The sequence below is a fragment of the Lissotriton helveticus genome, chromosome 6, assembly GCF_964261635.1.
Source record: "Lissotriton helveticus chromosome 6, aLisHel1.1, whole genome shotgun sequence".
NCBI classification, from domain to species: domain Eukaryota; kingdom Metazoa; phylum Chordata; class Amphibia; order Caudata; family Salamandridae; genus Lissotriton; species Lissotriton helveticus.
The window spans coordinates 524,996,949-525,018,745 of NC_136067.1; positions in this window are offsets into that span (position 1 = coordinate 524,996,949).

Genomic DNA, 21,797 nt, shown 5'->3' on the forward strand with positions numbered 1-21,797 from the left:
GAGGTTACCCTTGCTATCAGGCATAGCCCCAATGGCAAAGCCACAGGTCCCGAAGGGTTCCCATGGATTTAATCAAGCGTAATACTGATGTATGGGGGCCCTTAATAACGCATGCTTTTATCAACTCATTATGTAGTGAGAGTCCAGAGTCTTGGGGGCATATCAGCAAGACAATTATCGCCGCTTAAGCTGCCGTTTTCGTCCGAAAAGCGGCGATAATTGTATCGCCCTATTAGCAAGGTCACGCTATCTCGTGAATCCTTCCCTCAGCGCCCTTTCCCTTAATGCCCAACTTTACATCTCTAATGACATGCAAAGTGGGCGTTCCTCCCCAGAATAATGGGAGAAATGTTGCTAAGCGACATTTCTCCTATTATCAAGCCTCATCCTAACCTGCAGAGTAGTAAGAAAAGTAGCGCTAACCTCGGTTAGCGCTAATTTACTTACGCCTGCTTTTCATCTGATTTAGCCATGATATCCAATGGAAGGTGGATATCATGGCTAAGTATGCCCTGTCCTATCACCAACGTAGCGCCCAACATTGTGCGATTATCGCTGGAATCCCAGCGATAATTGCACATTTGGCAGCTAACTCAGTTGTTTTTATCGCTCTGAAGATAAGCGTCGCTGATAGCGCGCTATCTCCACGATAAAAACAAGCGATAGCTGGCGATAATTATCCTAGCGCTAAGTGCGCTTAGCGATAATTATCGCCAGTTGTTGGTGATATGCCCCTTAGTCACTCTCCACAATAGTCCAGATCTTCACACATAGAGATCACAACTAACAAAAATGCTAATGCCCCATTTCTCTTAAAGACACTTTGGTTAAGATCATTGTGAGGGTGATATTTAATCGTTTCAAGTTGTGGGCGAACTTTAATAACATCTTGTGTCCCTGTCAATCTAAGTTCTGCCCGGGGCTGGGTTCAGTGGAATAGTGCTTAGATTGGAACTTGATGATTAGCAACTGCACCTTTGCAAAGCACTGCCAACTGTATGTGGCCTTTATGGATTTCACAACCGCATTTGAATACATCAACATAAGGAAGCTCTGGTTGGTGTTGCTGGATCTAGGGGTGGAGGTGGAGTTAGTGAGCTCTCCCCCTCACCCCCCCCCCCCGCATGAGAACTTGGCAGCGAGGAAGCAGTATGGCACACGAGGTGAACTGTCAGATATATTCCCCCTTGCTCGTGGGGTAATCCAATGTTTTTATCCTGGCCCCACTTCTTTTTGTTTTCTATGTTAGCCTATGCCCAACCGTGACTAATTTTTCAGAGATATCCTGATGATTAAGCAAGCTTCTGTGCTAGCTGGTTCTGGTTTATGCAGACAACACTGTACATATGGCACCAACTCCAGAGCTTTGTGATTGTTGGTGGAATCTTTTATATCCTTCATGAGTGAACTGGACCTGGTCACTAACTAATGCAAAACACATTTTATGGCACGTGGACCAGGCAACCAACCGCCTGGAAAGTGTGAATGATCTTAATTACTTGGGGATCACCTTTAGCAGTGCCGGGTCCTGGCACTAGCAGTCTAGAAACTCTTGCCTAAAGCTTAGCAAAGTGATGGTGCTTTATATAATTTGCCTCATGGTGTTGGAAGGGGCACAATATCTCCTGTTTTGAATATTTATACTGCTCAGTGTGTTTCAGCGGCTCACTATGGCATGGGGATTTTGGGATATTGTAAGACTAATACCCTGCATATTAAAGAAAATCGTATTTGTTGGCAGCTTTTGCATTTACCCCTCTACAAGCTTCCATCTTATGTAAAGCTCGGAGCTCAGCCTTAGGGAAATTACAGATATGTTTAAGCATTCATGCCTATTTTATGGGCTTGTGTGTGGACCAAAAGTGAGGCTACCATCAGTTACAGCCGGTATGACTGGGGGGGAGGGAGGGGGCGGGGGTGAGGTCATTTGAGTAGGTTTCATTAAGGAAAAAAAACATACGTTAACTTACCTTTCTATTTGCCGTCCTGTCCCACGTCGTCCGTCTCAACAGGAAGCAGCCACAGGCAGCCTCCCTCCCCTCCCCTAAGCCAATCACGATACTGCAATGGCAGCGTTGTTATTGGCTGGGACGCCGACCTCACAGGCATCTATGGGGAGGTCATTTTTTCGATGTAGGCTGCATGCAGCCTAAATAGAGAAAATGCAGAGTGCATATTACCGGAATGGTCTGCCCTGCGGCCGACCAAACAGTCAGCGCACTCAGAGTGGGCAAGCCACTCCTCTCCTGGACTCCTGCAGGACCGCCCACCCGCCTGCGCCCAACCAGGCATATTCTTCTGCTATTTAAAATACAATTTTATGTTTCTGCTTCGCGCACTGAGAGAAAGCAGTGGGGCGATTCTCATCGGTCCACACGGAGGAGCCGCCCCTGACTAACATGAGCAGGGAAATGATTGAAGATTCCTTGAACTTAAACAAGGGCCTTTCAATCCCTTGGTTGGGTTATGCACTCAAAACATGCGATGCTCTGAACATACCAAATATGTTTGCTACTCCGCTTACAATAACGAAATTTGATAAGAAAAAAATAACGTTGTGGTTTTTAGATTTATGTCACTCCCAGGGATTAGAAAATGAAATGAACAAGAGGACTGTTAAAGAGTATCTCACATCTCTTGTACCTGGGGATTTTGTGCTGTATCTTCCAATACCCCTTTCATGCTGAGAGCGATCTCTGCTTTTTCACTACAGGGCTGGTACCGTGGTCTGGCATTTGGATTTTACTGAGATGAGAGTCCAGTCAGGGACGCCAGAGGAGGCTTGCCCATGTGATGGTCATTCAGAGCAATCAGTGATGCACGTATGTTCTTTTGCACTTTTTGAACATTGTATTTTAAATATTTTACTAAGCCAAATTAGAAAGCATTAGGATATAGGAAATGCGGGGATGCATTGTTTTACCTTCAGCTTTTAAGTACTCATGATGTGTGTTATAGTGTCTGTGCATTTTTAAAAGCAACGGTGAAATCCAGGAGAATGATGGAGGGCTAAGCAATGCATCACATTTTATCCTTAGGGGGGAGGGGAGGGATTGTCAAAAGGAATTATGCCATTGGTTATGGAAGTCGTTATGACTGGGTGGTTCCCTGGGATAAGTGAGGGGGTTGTTGCATTTTTAAATCTGCCAATTTTTATGTATCATGTATGTTTTATGATGCTTTATCAATGTATGCATCTTTTATGACTATTTATGAGCGGAATAAAGTACCATATTGATTGATTGATTAACTGTGAGGTATATATTCTTTTATATATAATTCACAATCCAGGAAAACAATATTTGTATGACTCCATTTACACATCAGTGTTGTTTAAGAAAGTAACATATTGAAAAGTTTGACTGACGTTCTTTTCCAGGTTAAGAATTTATCACCATATCACCAATAAAACAGATGTACGTTGTTGTCACCAGCATTGTTATGCCATTGATTTCCTCCCACACCCTCTTAGATTATCTAAAAAAGAGATTTATATAACTGGGAGCAGTCAAGATCTGCGCAGTCGGTTTCCGGTGAATCCAGAAAAACAATGGTAACTCATTCTACCTTGGTCCCCCTTCTCACAGTAAAATACCCACCAGGCCCATACCTTCCTCTGTGGGCCTGGAGGACCAAGTAACTCACTCACTACAGCTCGCCATAATCTTCAAGGCCCTTTCTTCCAAAAGCCCCACAGTTTACAGATCCAACAACATCCAGCGATACACATCCTGGTTCCTGGTCTCATCAGGCTCCCTAAAAACCCTCAGTACCAGGCAGCATGACTCTCCAATCTGCAGTATGATGCCTTGTTTGCTTAGGATCATTGTACCACTCCCACAGTACTCTACTGAGTTCACAAGACTATGGTGCCCAGTGGGCGCGAGGCAGTCATCTTAGAGGGAGTTAGCATTTAAACCATACCTAGGCCACTGCATGGTGCTTGAGTTTGGCCCTACTCATTCAGCTCCGGTATCTGATTATCATCTCCTGGGTGCTCTCCCACCCGCAAAGCAACTTTTGAGATCACTTGGTCCAGCATTTTGGCGTATTGAAAATTAATCTATCTTTCTCCATCATTTAACCACTTGGCTGCTAAGGTACATCCCCCTCTTCCCATTGACTTTCCATTGAAATCAATGGAAACTCCATGACGAGTTACCCTTGTCATTAGCACTGAAGGGGTTAATACCATATACATTTACCTGGAAGGGTATCCTGGTGCTGAATAACAGATGTTTATTGTTACCCAACTCATTTTATTGACCTCAGAAGGATGGAAGGCTGAGTGCAGTGCACGCAACAAAATTAGCTTTATTTATTTATTGTTTACTTACCTGTAATCCTCCATAATCCATAGATTACTACCCTTCACTCTGCCCCTCCCCCTCCCCACGTCACCGCCCGGCAGCTACTCCCACCACCGACTGCTACTGGGAACTAGTAAGTGCTCCATCCAGCCCAAGTTTTTGTGTGCTGCTACATATAACACTGTTGGACTTGGCCCTTTTTGCAGGGTCGTTGTTGAACTTTTTGCCTTCTTCCTGTATTTTTTCTGACCTGGTTGTTTTATGACTCGGGGCACTTTCTCACTGCTCATCAGTGCTAAAGTGCATATGCTCTCTTTTGTAAATTGTAATGGATTAGTGACTCCATGATTGCATTATTTGATTTACTTTTCAGACCCTAGTACAGTGCACCATGTGTGCCCAGGGCCTGTAAATCAAATGTTGCTGGTCGGCTTGCATTACTGGTTGTGCTACCTACAGAAGCAGCTTGTAAAATGTGGCTCAGGCCTGCCATTGCAGAGCCTGTGTGAAGTCTGGGACTGCCATGTCAACTTGGCAAGTGCACACACTTGCAAGTCCATAAACCTCCCCTTCTCCTACATGTTTGTCACCCCTAAGGTAGGCCCAAGGTACCCCCATGGGCAGGGTGCATTGTATGTGAAAGGTAAGACATGATCTGATGATGTTTGGCATGTCCTGAGAGTGAATTACAGCCAATTTCGTTTTTCTCTATTGCAAGGCTACCTGTTGCCATAGGCCAGAATGGACAGCTTGATTATAATGTCTTTTAATCCTAAACGACCCAGGGAACTAGGTAGAAAAACGAGTTTGGTATGCCTGAACTCAGAAAGTTAAAATACATCTTTTAGTGAAGGTGATTTTTACATTCTGTGTTTGAAAATGCCACTTTTAGAAAGTAGGTATTTTCTTGCCTAGCCATGCAGTATGTCTCTGCTGGGTTTGTGTATTCCATGTTTGTGAGTGACAGGGGGCTGGAAAGGGCCTTGGCTCCAGCAGTCTGATGGTTCAAGGTTGGGCTGAATAGGACCTGCATTGAATAGCGAGTAGGGGGAAGAGATTTCCTTTCTGTTGCCTGGGCCAGGTCTGCTTTCAATAATGCTGTTTCCACCTCCTGCCAGGAAGCTGCACCAGGGAGAACAGAACTGTTTTTGACTAGGTACAGACACTCTCTGCCTTCAGAGAACATCGGATTTAATAGTATAAATATTGGGGTCCAGACCCTAGAACTTTAGATCACTTCTGGGAATCAAGACGAACATTTGCAAAGGAGAGAAGCCAAGGAGGCTGAAGGAGGAGACTGCCCCTGTGCTGTGTGCTGTTTGGGGATGGCCAGCAGTGTTTACTTTTTGCCAAGGAAAGGAGAAAATGAACTTTTTGTGTACTTTGTCATATTGAGGAAGATCTCCAAGGGCTCAAAGCTGAGCTTGTCTCCCCTGAATTTCCTTGCTGGGAATTCTGCCTGCAGAGAGGTGCCTGCTGCTGTTTTTGGGACCTCTAGAGTCACTGGGAGCTGGAGGAAGAAGGGTGTCACCGCCGCTGATGTTGCTGTTGCATTGCCGAAGAAGCGTGCCGCAGCTGTTTTCCGGCGCCCCGACGAAAAAGCGTGTCACATCGCCGCCGCAGACGTTGCCGTTGCATCCCCGGAAAAGCGTGTCGCAGGGCCTGTCACGGCTCAAGGGTCCACCGGATCGCAGCCCGGCTTTCGGGCGTGCAAGCATTGCATCCAAGTTGTCGCATTGCATCAAAGATGCCATTTTGTCGCATCACACCGAAACGTCGCGCCATCTTGTCGCATCGTACTGGGACACAGTAAGAAATCGAGTATCAACTCCCCATGAAGTAAGGAAGCGGCGCGTCGACTCCCCTGCGCAGCAGTAAGGAACCAACGCATCCACTCCCCTGATTGTAAGGAACAGCGCATCACCTTCCATGCGACCCTTATGTTTGTTTTGCGTGACACATCCAAGGTATTTTGAAAGTAAAGTGTTGCATTTACCATCTACATTGAAATAAGTTATTTCTACCATTTTAACGTCTTATTTTCGATTACTGTATTGTGGGTTAATGTCGTGTGGTCTTGTGTTGAGTCTAGTAAAGATGACTTATTTTTCTAAACTGGTGTGGTGTCCATTTGTCGTGTTTTCACTGTATTACTGTATGTGTTCCCAAATGATTTACACACTGCCTCTGAGATAAGCCTGTCTGCTCGTGCCAAGCTACCAAGAGGGTGAGCAAGGGTTATCTAGTAGTGTATCCCCCTTATCCTGACTAGAAGCAAGGGTCCCTATCTGGCCAAAGGTGCAAAAAATTGCCAACTAGAGATCGATCCCCATTTCTAACAAACACCATATCCATTTCTCTGTGGATTGTGTGCTGATCTGATCTAGCTACCTTATGGGAGAACCACAGAACCAAAGCGCTGTGAAATGGACTCTGGCACATTGTCCAACAGGTCAGCTTGTGAAAGTGGCCTTCTGTCCTATTGGGTTCATCAAGGACTGATGCTTGAAGTGCAGTAGCGGTCGGCAGTAGGTGTTTCTGTAGGGCGGTGACGTGGCAGGGGGAGGGGCAGGGTGGGGGGTAGTAATGTATGGATTACGGAGTTTTACAGGTAAGTAAACATTTAAATAATTTATTTAAATGTTTACTTACCTGTAAAACTCCGTAATCCATACATTACTACCCCCACCCTGCCCCTCCCCCTCCCCACGTCACCGCCTTACAGAAACACCTACTGCCGACCGCTACTGTTGAAGTGATCTGTACTTGCAGAGATGTTCCCTTCTCCTTTTTCTCTCCCCTTCTCAAAATGTATAAAGGCTTTTTATGGTTCTTCTCATAGATATTTATTGCCACATATTTATTTTTTATTTTTTGTTTATCAATATTGTTCTTGTCCTTGTTTGATATGTAGTACAAACTGAACTCAATAAAGTCTTGTTACCAACACCAGGAGCTCTCGCAAAAACACCATTGAGTACAATAAGGAATATCGCTCTGCTGTGTTCAGACAATGCCATCGGTCTAAATGTGGCCGATGTGTGGAGTACATTGATAAGGAAAAATAAATGTTGAGGGCCCCATCCTCAGATTACACAATGTTACAGCACAATGGTAGAATGTATACATGTGACAGTAAGCAAAATACGGCACCATTTCACAGAAATACTTTCAGAATTTTGTTTAAAGTGTAACATAATCCAATGTCCTAAAATATGTATGATAACTGCATTATTATTAGATGGTTTCATGATACACCACGTGCCCCTCTTCACAGCTGCGTCTGTGTTTTGAAATCTAAAACATGGGGCAGCAGAAGAATATGTAACAGGTATATTCTAGCATGGAATAACTATGTTGGTTCTAAACAGGGTTTTGAGAATATGGCTCGAAAGTTTTAAATTAGTTGCTTCAAGTAAGTCTTCACGTCTAAGCATCTGCTTGTTAGTTGCAAGGAATGACACATGTGACAGCTCTTGTTTGTGTCTCATTATTTTGATTTGAAGAGTCTGTAGCAGCAACACTGCGAGTGCGAAAAGCCCAAGAGAAGATGAAGAAAGCGGATAACAAGAGCATAAAACTGCCAAAGGCAGGAAGGCCAGCTAAGATCTCCCAGCACTCTGTCTCCAGAGCACAGGCATTCCACCGGCTGTGAGCAGCAAGTACAAGATCTGAGGCGAAGGGTAATCGAAAAAATAAAACCAGAAAAGTACTGTTCAAAATAACATTTTAGAAAGCTCTTCACTGGCTGTCTTATTATTATGTATGTTATGGATTCAAATGAATACTTATTTTTCTTTGACCGTGCGTACTATTTTAAATTGACGATACTTGTTCCCGCAGGCATGGCAGGGTGGGCTATTGACGCCAGCACTGAAATGCAGCCGCACACTAGCGAGCTAGAGGTGAAGGCATAAGTCATGCCATGCAGAACAGAAAACAATTATAGCCCTATTCTTTAGTCATTGATATGTAACTACATGCATGTGTATATGTACCTGAAAATCTTTTATACGGCACCCGCACTATGCAACGTTCAAACTCTGAGTTGCATTTATATGTATTCTTTGCAAGATGCAGTTTCAGAAGTCCTATCACATTGTGCTCTTCACTAGTTTGGAGTTTCCCTTACAATGAAATGTGAAATTTACCGAAAGAGTCTATCATTCCGGAGGCTTGTTTGATGAATTTCAGATCCACTTTGTCTACAAGCAAGCACAGATGAAATAAAATATCACATGTGAAGATTGTTGCATAATGTAAATAGAGTATTTTCAAATAGATTCTAAACCGTTTACCTCAGGGCATCATCAAATCTCGTGCCTTGAAACAGGCAAAGGTGTCCCCATCATTGCAAGGTTTACTACTAGCTCGTTCCATTCATACGTCATTTGATTCAAAGAGTTTCTAATGTCCCAATCCACTCAGAGATTTTTGATAAAGTGCCCACAGGGCATCTCCAATAACCACTTGAAAGTAATAATCCATTGAGATACCTGCAGCTGTATTTAGGTTAAAGAAAGGAATGGAAATCGCACAGCTAGAAGTCCTAACACCTATCTTTGAGTGCATGAGTACAGACTGGGTGAAAACGCTGCCGAAGCTGTTTCCATTCTTTATGAAGCCCAACTAAAATATCCCGATGTTGGGGCAGAAGACGATGTTGAATTTGATGCACGAGTCTACCACAATGGTTTACCTAATTTTTCTTTAATTGACAGACACATTAGAGTGGACTAGCATCAGGCTTCTACTTTTATAAAATATTGATGACTACGAGGTTCTTCCGGGATCATGTATGGCACTGACACTTTTTCAGTCGCTGCACCAATAAGCCTGGTGATCTGGTCTCCCAGGTGTTAGAATAGAAATGATTTTCGTCGTACATTGCTCAATGTAAGTTAGCATTTGCAGCACCATTTTGTATCTGGGTGCCATTTTGAATAAAGATCGAAACAAATCCTTTGCCATTTCCGAGAAACGGCCTCTTTGAGGTTATGTTTCTTCAAAGCTGAGTTTTGTTACACCAATGAACACACTGTTCTTATTAGCACATACCTTTCCTGCTAGGTAGAGAGGCCTTCTCTCCCTTGTCTAGTGGCAGGGACAGCCAGAGCGACCTTGGATAGTAGATAGTGTGTGCCCGGCTTTAGAATCAAAACTTACTCCCTGTATTTCTCTATTCAGCTGCATCTGCTTGGAAAATTCCCTTGTGGGCGTACCTTCGTTGGTTCTGAACTGTACATATTGTATCTTTATGCTTGTTGATGTCAGTCCCTCTGCAGCACTCCTAGCGACTGGGCAGACTGGGCTCCACTCTGAGTGTACCTGAATAAACAGTTACTGGTTTGTATTCTCTACTGTCTGACTGACTCTTCATTTGGTATGGAAGGCTGAGAGGTGGTCGTGAGTGACTCGGGTGACCCTAATCGGGCCACTAGTATCTCATCCCCTTTTTCTTTGAAAATCCAGTAAATTAAATGATGGATTTACTGCAAAGACTTGAAAGTTCTGCACCTATTACACCGATTTTCAATTTACATCTGGGAAGCACAATTAAGAATTATTTTTCTTCTTCAATAGTCTCTTGCCTACTTGAACCATAGTCTCACAACCACATGTTTGTTTCGGTGGTGGCACAAAGTAGCTGTGTGTGCCTTTACAAGGCCTTTTACTCCTCAGTTCTTCTTTTACACCCATTGTACAGGCATTTGCATCGTACCTTTTGGGTCTGTTGACCTGAGTCATCAAAGCAAATGTGAGGATTGTGGAGAGAGTGTTTTTGACAAAGTGGATATATTTTTATTTATAGATGTGACAACTTTTTCTGGGTACAAGGCTATTGTTGCAATGGATGTGTGCCTTTCTCAATCCGCTTTCAGTAAGTGAAAATGCTGCAGCATTGATTTTCTAGTATCAGCTGACAGCACCAATGCCGGCTGTCAGCCACCAAGAGTTTATAAAAATCAATTAATGGGCAACACAGACAAAACACTTTTCCTCAGGCCTTTCACTGACAAACAGTGGTATTCAGAAGGCATCTATTGGTGTATATGAGGGTCCCGGCTGGTTTTGGGCCCAATAAATTCTTCTCCATTTAGAGTAGACCTGTCTTAATGTGACCTTTACGGGCTGGGGGAAAGACATATGTGTACATGAGAATATCTCCCTTGAGGGCAGCAGAGGTCCTGGTGAGCTGCAGAGCGTGCAAGGTGATTCTCAATGCGATCAGCAATGCCTTAGTGGACCCATAAACCTAGTGGCTTGAATCTCAGATTAATTACTGCAGTCAGCATGATATGCCTGGGATGAGATAGAATAAGTTGGATAATGTTTCCTAATTTTCCTACTTGTGAAAGAATGCAGGAGATACGTTTGGTAATTTCTTTTGTCAAAGTCAGCACAATATAAAACTCAAAATAAATTAATAGTGAAATATCTATCTGTGATCATCCTCCGTTATTATGGGATCGGGAGAACTTTGGAAGTGGGGGGCTAAAGCAGACATGTACAGTATGAATTAATAATACACGATCATGGGAATGACTATTCTTTATGCACATTATGTGAGCTATATAATCCTACTTTATCATAGAGGGTATGTGGGTGTGATATAACCACTTATCTGTATATGCTAAGCCAGTGACGTTATCCACTTAAATGCCTCGGATGATCCCTGCTATTTAATGTATTTACTGATGACATGACAGGTGGCTTTTGAAGCTTGGGGGGCCACCACAAGAGAATCTTAAGAACAGTGATATTTCATGGCACAAAGTGATGCTTACACGATAACAGGAGATAAAAGCTATCATAATCTCACATCAAGGTAGCAGTGATCACAAGGCTTTAGGGATATATTCCTGATCTGGGAACTGCACTGTATTCATCCCAATAACATGTGCAGCGAATAAACCTGCACATGGTACCAATGGCCTTTGGTTTGAGAAATGATCCTTTAATTTCTTACTGAGACCTGTTGGTACTATTAGAACAGTAATGGCAATATCCTGTTTGGAAATAGTGCGGTGATGGAAGACAGATTCTAATGTATCTTATTCTACACACGAAGGTACAGGGGTGCCCACTTCTCACTTAAGGATCGATCAGTGCTCAGTATTTTCAGCTCATTTTCAGAATGTCTGGTACACTGGCCTGATTAATTAAAAAGAAAAACTAAATCTATAATTTCGCAGTACTTGTGGAAATTAAACATTGGCATTGGAAATACATAATAGAAGGAAGGGCCCTGAGTGGCACAGGTATGCGAGGTGCGAATAAAGTAAAAAATTCATAATTCATGACAACAATCGGAAATCTTTACTTGATTTTAATTGCACAATTGCAGGTAGCTGCTGCAAACACTGTAAACTTTTTTAATGTAAAAGAGGTCACTTGTGCATTTTATTTCCCTATCTTAGCGCAGGCTAGCAGCTGCAGACATTTGTGGGTCCATTAGGATGACGGGCAGACTTAGTCCGCCCGCCATCCCATCGGTAATCGGGACCGCCCGCCATAAGGGCGGGGGTCCCGCGGGGCGGTATTAGGATGCATTGCCACTGTGGTGGGCGCATCCTGTATTTTTAGCATTGTGGAGGGCGGTACTCTCAGCACCGCCCGCCACAATGCTAAAAATGCTCTTTTACATTTGCATAAACAAAGCGGCAGACACCGCGCGGTGCCTGCCGCTTTGTTTATGCAAATGAAGGGGGGTACCACAGGTACCCCCCGTGTGCACCCTCCACCTCTCCTTCACTCTGGGGCCCCCCGTGTGCACCCTCCACCTCTCCTTCACTCTGGGGGCCCACAGGGGGCCCCCAGAGTGAAGACCGCATGCCTTTCACGGAATGGCATCTCCCTAAGCCCATTGTAATATGGCTGGCGGTGTCTAATAGACACCGCCACCATATTAATCCTTTTCCATCCCGGCCACAAGGCGAATGAGGCGGAAAAGCGGCGGACGGTATTTCCGTCCACCGAGGTCCCCCCCGCCATACTAATTTGGCGGGGGGAATTCGAATACGGCTGTCGGGCGGATTGCCCCCGCCAGGCTGGCGGTAGCCACCAACGGCCCGGTGCGGGCAATCCGCCCGACATCCTAATGGGCCCCTCAGTCTTCATGGAACTCTAATTCAGTTCTCTCGGCAGCCAGGATTCATGGAGGGACCCGGGGGAGCCGTGCGCGAGCCGGACTCTCCCTGGGTTGTTAGCGCAAGGGATTGCCCGCAGGTGCGAGGGATTAGGGTAATGAGGCACACAAGGGGAAATGATTAATAGGGGTCAGAAACACGGGAAAGGCACTGTGCTCGTGGGAGGCGTGTGGCGGGGGTTCATTTTTGTGGTCGGAGGTCGCACATTTTCATTGCGCACAGTACCTTATCTGTGGCTGGGAGATGGCGACATCTTCAGAGGTGCGGGAGGCCATCCGGGTTCTGTGTGATTAATTAAAAAGAAAAACTAAATCTATAATTTTGCAGTACTTCTGGAAATTAAACATTGGCATTGGAAATACAGAAAAGAAGGAAGGGCCCTGAGTGGCACAAGTATGCGAGGTGCGAATAAAGTAAAAAATTCATAATTCATGACAACAATCAGAAATCTTTACTTGATTTTAATTGCACAATTGCAGGTAGCTGCTGCAAAATCTGTTACCTTTTCTAATGTAAAAGAGGTCACATGTGCATTTTATTTCCCTATCTTAGCACAGGCTAGCAGCTGCAGACATTCAGGGGTCCATTAGGATGACGGGTGGACTTAGTACGCCCGCCATCCCATCGGTAATCGGGACTGCCTGCCATAAGGGCAGGGGTCCCGCGGGGGATATTAGGATGCATCCGCCACTGTGGCGGGAGCATCCTGTATTTTTAGCATTGTGGCGGGTGGTGCTCTCAGCACCGCCCGCCACAATGCTACAAATGCACTTTTACATTTGCATAAACAAAGCGGCAGGCATCGCGCGGTGCCTGCCGCTTTGTTTATGCAAATGAAGGGGGTACCACAGGTACCCCCTGTGTGCACCCTCCACCTCTCCTTCACTCTGGGGGCCCGCAGGGGGTCCCAAGAGTGAAGACCGCATGCGATGCCGGCACAGAAAGGCATCTCCCTAAGCCCATTGTAATATGGCTGGCGGTGTCTAATAGACACCGCCACCATATTAATCCTTTTCCGTCCCGGCCACAAGGCGACTGGGGCGGAAAAGCGGCGGATATGGCGGGGGGAATTCGAAAGCGGATGTCGGGTGGATTACCCCCGCCAGGCTGGCGATAGCCACCGCCAGCCTGGTGGGCGCAATCCGCCCGACATCCTAATGGGCCCCTCAGTCTTCATGGAACTCTAATTCAGTTCTTTCAGCAGCCAGGAATCATGGAGGGACCCAGGGAAGCTGTGCGCGAGCCGCTCTTCGCCTGGGTTGTTAGCGCAAGGGATTGGCAACAGGTGCGGGGGATTAGAGTAATGAGGCACACAAGGGGAAATGATTAATAGGGGTCAGAAAGGCGGGAAAGGCACTGTGTTCGTGGGAGGCAGGTGGTGGGGGTTCGTTTTTGTGGTCGGAGGTCGCACATTTTCATTGCGCATAGTACCTTATCTGTGGCTGGGAGATGGCGGCATCTTCAGAGGTGCAGGAGGCCATCCGGGTTCTGTGTGTGGCGGAAAGAGAAGACCTGCTCCAGCCTTGTGTCCCTGGTGAGGCGTGGGTGGGGCTCATACGCCCCACAAGGAAGGCAGCCGTTGGTGTGGCGAGGGCGCTGTCTGCCTGCTTGTCCCTGCAGGCAGACGAAGATGACGGTGCTGCTGCCATGCCGTCGGGAGCTGAGACAGGAGAGGCGGGGCTTGCGGCGGAACCGGTGCCCCCCCGCGTTGTCGGGCTGCCCTGCGAAGGTATGTGCAGCTCCTTCAGGAGTGGCGTGCAGGAGTGGGGCAGCGGGCGGGAGGCGGGGCGGTCTTGGGGGCGAGCAGCTAAGTTGCAGGGCTGGGCCCTGGGCCGCGCGTCACTCCGTGAGGCTTCTGGCAGGAGGGGAAGGCAGGGGAAGAGCTTCGAAGGGCCGAGCAGCATTTCTAACATGCCGCGCGAGGTGCAGCATGCCTTGTTGAAAGTTAGGCCGAAAACCGTCAACATTATCGGCGCCCTCTTGCTCTTCTCGAACCCTTTCGCGCACGTAAAAAGCCGCCATTTTGAACACCATGGCTTCCCTGCCCTTGCTGATAGCCAGCGCGTCTCTCCCCCTCTCCTAGCCTCGCAGGCATCCCCCCCGCATGCCGACAACCCCCTCTCCCTCACATGCCTCAGGTCATAAACCCCTCTTCAGCGCAGCTCTGCCTCGGAATCCCATCCTGTTCCCAGCACGACACCTCCTTTCATTCCTTTCATGGTCCCAGGTCCTTTGATACAAACCCCCCCTTTTTCCTATGTGCCCATTTGTCTTCCTCGTTCCCAGGCCACCACCTGGCTCTACGGATACTGTTTATTACCCCCAGTACAGTAGGAAGCTTCCTCCCATCAAAGGACCCTGGGGTCGATCAAAGCCCCCACCCTACGAGGTCCGATCAAACCCCACTCATTCTGTGAACCGGCGGAATATCCAGCTGCGCGATGATCATCACCTGTTGTGACCGGGGTGGGGACTCCAGCTGTAACTATGTGTGGGAACGGGCCTGAAGGGGAGGTTCCGAGGATGTCTTTCCGTACATCAAAGTATTAACGAGGATGTGTTTCATGCAATAAAGTGATTAACTCGTGTATAAGAGGCCAGGCCTCAGAGATGCGGGTAGAGCACCTCATGACGATACCTGCTGTCTGATTTGTCGTGTTCTCCTCCGGAGAGAATAAACCTCGTTTCCTGCCTTCCAGTCTCCAGCGCCTGCCTCTTCATTTGTTAATATCTTGTGGGTTCGAGAGGCGGCACCGCCGGGCACTACTTAAGGATCTTATATTCTGGTTGTTAGCATTCACCCGTTTAACAATTGGCGTCCCAAGCGTGGGGCCCATCAGCGACTCGTGTATCCAGTGGGAGAGGTCCTGACGACAGAGTGAACGACTGCAACGATCGGGAGCGCGCATGTCCGATAGACCCTCGTCTGACAGCCGATCATCCGAACTTCACTGGTTCCGAACAGACCTCTCTCGAGTGATCTACGGTCCTGACTGGGAACCATCAGGAGTGCCGCGAGGATAACGGAGAAGAGAGGACGATCGGGCGCTGGATTCGGAAGACAGGAAACTGTCCATGCGGTCCGGGTAAGGTCGTGTAAACACGACAAGTTGCGAAATAATTGCTTGATTGTTTGAAAAATACTAGTATTACTCTTTTATTTATTTGGAGATTCGCTGTCTGCGAAGAGAGAAACAACAGGCTCTCTCTTTGCAAACAGTGGAGGATAGGTAAGGCAGCCGTCGTGCCTATTTTTTTCTCCCCCACTGAAAAATTACTTGAAACTGAACTGTTGTTCGCAAAATTATTGTTTTCTGGAGATTCTCTGTCTGCAAACAGGGAAGAGACCTCCCTTTTTGCAGATAGTGAAAGGGGTAGGTAACGCAGATCTTTGCGGACCTACTTATTCTCCCCATTGAATATTTATTGGTCTTTTGTTATTTTGATCCATGAGGTATTCACTGCCTGCAAACAACGTAGAATAGAAATATTCTGTCCAGTCTTTGCACCCAGTGATAAGATAGGCAGTGCTGACTTTTAGTCCCTCGTTACGAGCCGTCATGTCTGTCTTCTCCCCACTGATTAGTAGCCTGTTTAGCCCGGACCGCTTATTAGAGATGGACCATCCAGCCCCACTGGAAGGCACCCCTAATAAGGACATGTTCATGAAGCATGGATTGACCGCTATAGCCTATAGCAAACTATGGCATAAATATACGAAAAAGGATCAAGAAAGTCAGTGGCCACTGATAGGATCTTTTGATGACGATAAAATAAAAGCGCTAGAAACAGCCCTTGGTAAAAACAAGACAACACCCACTATGCTTGATAGTTTCGGCATGTGGCGCAAAGAAACTGAACAACGTAAAAAGAAAACTGAGAGTAGGTTGGAAAAAGAGCTGCGAAAAGCAGCCCACCTAGCCGCCCAGAAACTAGAAAAAGAGATAAAGGAAAGAGAGAAAGCTAAACAGAAACTAGAAATGGAAACACCGAGCCAGTGTCCGGTTAGAACTTCCTCCACGCTTTACCCTGATCTACCCTCAAAACAACGAACCAACGATGATCTGCTGTTAGGTCCTCCGATCATCTACATGCCCCCTCCATATGCCCCCTCCCAACCCTTAGCACAACACTCGCCACCCCCCGGTACAAACGAAGGTAGTGTCACAGCTTCGGCCCCCATGGTCTCTGCGCCGGCCGAACCTCTTGCACCAAATACTCCACAAACGACAACGTTAGGTGACTCTGAGACCCGAAGGACCGGTTCCGCGAGAACGAACAGACTAAGCAAAGATGAGCTAATAGGGATCGACAAGATAGCAAGGACACTGGTAGAAAGGAAGGAAGGTGAAGAGTACATCACGGATATGTTTAAATCTTATACAGGGAATTACAGACGGCACTTTACTGCACGACTGTGTTACCATGTCTTGAATGCATACGAGGACCGATACCAAGACAACGGTCCCCAGAGCCTAACGACTCTGTACCGGAAGGTCGATATCGGGGAGGAGGGCGAGAATGATGTGACGGACCTCCTTACGCGTACGCTTGAGGTTCTCCGCCACCTCACTGAACGAGAACCAGGAACTAAATCCCCGACACCTGTGGCGACCGGACCACAAACTGAGCAATCTAACACCATGATGCCGATACGAGAGGCTGCCCCTTACTGGGTTCCTCCCCGAGGAACAGGGACTCACGATGATGCAAACAACCAAGATGCAAAGGGAAGGGTAGTGTACAACTGGGTCTACCAGCCATGGGACCGGCAAGAGATTCTGACATTCCGGAAATCTCTGCCTGACCTGCGTAAAAACCCCACTGCCTTCTATACTGAATTAGGTACAGCCCTAGGTTCAACAATCATGACCTTGGCTGACATCGACTTGTTTTTCGGGTTATGTCTACCAGCTGATGTGTGGAAGCAAATCCGGAAAGTCGACCACCTTGAGCTGTTCGGACATACCTGGACACAACTCGATACCTTCGATAAACAACGAGGACCTGGACAAAAGCCTTTGAAACAGATACTAGACCTTCCAGATAAAATTGTAGAGAAATTAAAAACCCTGATTCCAGAAAAGAAAGTGGACTGGTCGATAGTAACAGCCTGTCGCCAGAAACCCCAGGAGGATGTATCGGAATACTTCTCCCGGTTTGAAACGGTGTTCTCCGATTACAGCGGCCAGGACATGACCACTGCAACCGGACACCATCTGTTTGTCCAGAATTATGTTAAGGGCCTGTCATCGGAGATCTCCCAGAAACTACAGGCCAGCGAGAGTAGTTGGGCAGCCTCCAAACCTACAGCTATTCTCCAAATGGCCCAATATTATGAACATCAGAAAAATGAAAACGATAGAGCGACAGAGAAAAAGAAAAAGGACCTGAAAGAGAGGGTGATGATCGCCAAACTGCAAGGGGTGACCATAGGACGAGACCAATATCGGGGAAACTACCAGACGAACGTCCCTAAGACTACATTTCCCCAGGACCGCACTCTGACTTCCTACAGTGGACGTACAGACCTTAGAGAGAACCAGTGTGCTTTCTGCAAAGGAACTGGCCATTGGAAATCCCAGTGCCCAGTTCTTCTGGAAATAATCAAAAACAGAGACCCCAGGGACGTAGCAAATGGACTGAGAAATAAGGGACAACAGCGAGGGCCCCCAAATGACACGACTAACGACAGATCAGGCAGACCAAATACGTTTGATCGACCCAGGCAGAACCAATATCAGCAATCCGACTATGAAGACGCCCACGACTTCGCATAGGACAGCCAAGGGCAAGGGAGGGATCCAGTCGAGCTCTATGTTGACCAGCAGGGCCCTTACGTCACTGCTAAGGTCCTGGGTACCAAGTCTTCATTTCTGGTAGACACTGGCGCAACACGTAGTGCGTTATCTAAACGACTGATTCCAAGGGCACCCTTGTCTGGCTCACTCATAACATCGACAGGTTTCGATGGAACGCCCTCCACTAACCCTTTGTCTGCCCCGATTCTCTTTGACGTAGAAAACAACACCACTGACACCACGTTTTTGCTTTCCTCTAATAGCCCTGACGCCATTATGGGACTTGACTTATTGAAACACTTCCGAGCAACGATCAGATGCTCCCAAGACGGAGTTCGAGTTTTCCTTTACGACAATCCCGTCCTGCTTAGACATTGCCCTCCCCGACACATGTTTTCCATCACCGACACTGATGCATCCCTGCTTGACACTCTGCCTCCGTATCTGTGGGCCAAAGCAGATTCGGACGTAGGGCGTATGTTGATTGACCCAGTACACATTACTGTCCGACCAGACGCAACACTCCCAAAACTTCCACAATATCGGATATCGCCCGAGGGCGAGAAGGCATTGGTAAAGATTATCCAGTCACTGATAGACGCAGGAGTGGTAGAAGAAGTGGTTAGCAACATTTGCAACAGCCCTATCTTGCCCATCATCAAGAAACAGGGAGAGGGAGATGAGAAAGCATACCGCTTTATCATCGACCTCCGAGAGATCAACAAAGTGGTGGTACCCCAGTACCCTGTGGTCTCAGACATCACCACCATCCTGACTTTGATTCCTGCTACTGCCACCACCTTCACCGTCATCGACCTCAAAAATGCATTCTTTTCCATCCCCATCCATCCAGACAGCCGATACCTCTTCGGCTTTACCCTAAAAGCCCGCTCATATAGGTTTTGCCGAGCACCCCAGGGCTACACAGAAAGCCCTAGCATCTACAGCCAGGCCCTCAAAAGACAACTGGATCAAGTCCAGTTACCCGATGGAGTGGTGTTAGTACAATATGTCGATGACATCCTTTTGGCGGCCGACACTACCCCATTAGCGGTTACCGCCACCATTCAACTCCTGCACTTCCTTGCGGAAAATGGTCACAAGGTCTCCAAGAAGAAGTTGCAATTCTGCCAACCCCAAGTCACTTACCTAGGCCACCTTTTGTCCAAAGATGGAAGGAAACTCACTCCCGACCGGATCCAAACCATTCTTGAAACTCCTGTCCCCAAGACCCAGAAACAGGTTCGCTCCCTACTAGGCCTCACCTCCTTCTGCCGGCAGTGGTTACCAAACTTTAGCCTCATTGTGAAACCACTGCTTTCTCTGCTAAGTAAAGACATCCCCTTCCCACTCCCTTGGACCCCTGAGTGTCAGACCTCCTTCACGGAACTACGAGACGCCCTTTGTTCGGCCCCTGTCCTAGGTACCCCTGATTACAAAAAGCCCTTCTCCCTTTACACACACGAAAGGGAGGGGTGCGCTTTGTCCGTCCTGACCCAGGCCATTGGCCCGAGACAACGACCGTGCGCCTACTTCTCTGCCACTCTTGACCCTGTAGCCAGGGCCTTACCTGCCTGCCTTCGAGCTGTAGCTGCTGCTGCAATCTCTATCCGACAGAGTGAGGGGATTGTACTCTCGAATTCCCTCACGGTACTGGTACCCCATGCAGTCGACACCCTCCTGAATCAAACCAAGACGCAACATCTGACGAGCGCACGACTGACCGGATACGAACTGACTTTGCTTGCACCCCATATCACCCTGAAAAGATGCACCACCCTGAACCCGGCAACTCTGTTACCCTTACCAGAGAACGATCCCAATGTACACCCTATACATGACTGCGTGACTCTCACAGACGAACAGACTAGAAGTAGGGTTGACCTCAGAGACACGGCTTTCCCTGACCCCGACGGGGAGCTGTGGGTGGACGGTTCTTGCATCAAACTCCCCGATGGCACCACTTCCGCTGCCTATGCAGTCACCACGGCTCGAACTGTAATCGAAACAGCCCGCATCACGCAACGATCTGCCCAGGCAGCGGAACTGATTGCCCTAACACGAGCTTGCATCCTAGCAGCAGGGACCACAGCGAACATCTACACCGACAGCCAGTATGCTTTCGGGGTGGTACACCATTTTGGGCTTCTTTGGAGGGAAAGGGGATTCTTGACCTCACACGGCACTCCCATTTTACACGGGGATCTAGTCTCCGCCTTGATCGAAGCTGTCCTTCTCCCCAAAAAGCTTGCGGTCATCAAATGCCAGGCACACAAAAGGGTGACGGACATTATTGGACAGGGAAACGCGCTAGCCGACATCACCGCCCGAACGACAGCTGAAAATAGAGCGACAACACGTATGTACGTGACCAGGTCACAAGCAGAAAACTGGACTGACGCCAAGGACACTATTAGAGACATTCAAACGGCTAGCACACAACACGAACTGACTGAATGGACACGGGTGGGAGTGAAAGATGACGAAGGCTGCTGGCGGACAAAAGCCACAAACAAATGGTTGCTACCCGACTCATACCTGATTCCCATACTGACCATGGCACACTCCCCTGCCCACATAGGGTCAGCCCCCATGATCGAACTTGTCTCCAGAGTTTGGCACAATGATAAAATCCCAGACTCCGCCAAACGCCTGGTCCAACAATGCTTAATATGCTTGCAACACAACCCCGGGAAGGGGACTGTAGTACCCCGGGGGGGATTTGGGGTCCCAAACCACCCATTTGAAGTCCTGCAGATGGACTACATCCAGCTAGACAGGTGCCAAGGCCTAAAATATGTACTTGTTGTGGTGTGCGCATTTAGCAAGTGGGTAGAAGCATATCCAACCCGTGATAACACCGCTATGGCCACTGCAAAGGTACTGTTAAAGGAATTTTTCCCCCGATACGGCCTCTGTCATATTTTATGGAGTGATAATGGCCCCCACTTCATAGCCGAAGTTATCCAGCACATCTTAAAGGGGTTGGGCATAAAACAGAAATTTCACGCAGTCTTCCACCCCCAATCTGCCGGGCTTGTTGAGCGACACAATGCCACACTAAAGCTTAAACTGGCCAAAATAGTGGCTACCACGGGCCTGAAATGGCCAGACGCCCTCCCACTGGCATTACTATCGATGCGCTCTACCCCCACCCGACATCACTTAACTCCTTATGAAGTTGTCTTCGGTCGACCCATGAGTGTCTGGTCTGCCCCAAAACCAACCTCCATTCATGACGTCCCGGACGTCCTAATGTCTGATTATCTGTATAAATTGACTGAAACTCTGTCTGTCATTCATCAGCAGGTGCAGCAGGCCATCCCCGATGCTTCCAGGGGTCCGGGCCACACCATCCAGCCTGGGGATTTCGTGCTGATCCGAAATTTTCAGCGATCGAAGAGTTTGGAACCCCGGTGGACGGGCCCCTGGCAAGTGTTAATCACCACCCGGACGGCTCTTCGCGTGGAGGGGAAACGGCACTGGCTGCACGCACACCATTGTAAGAAGGTCTCCTCGACCCTGGCCACGACAGA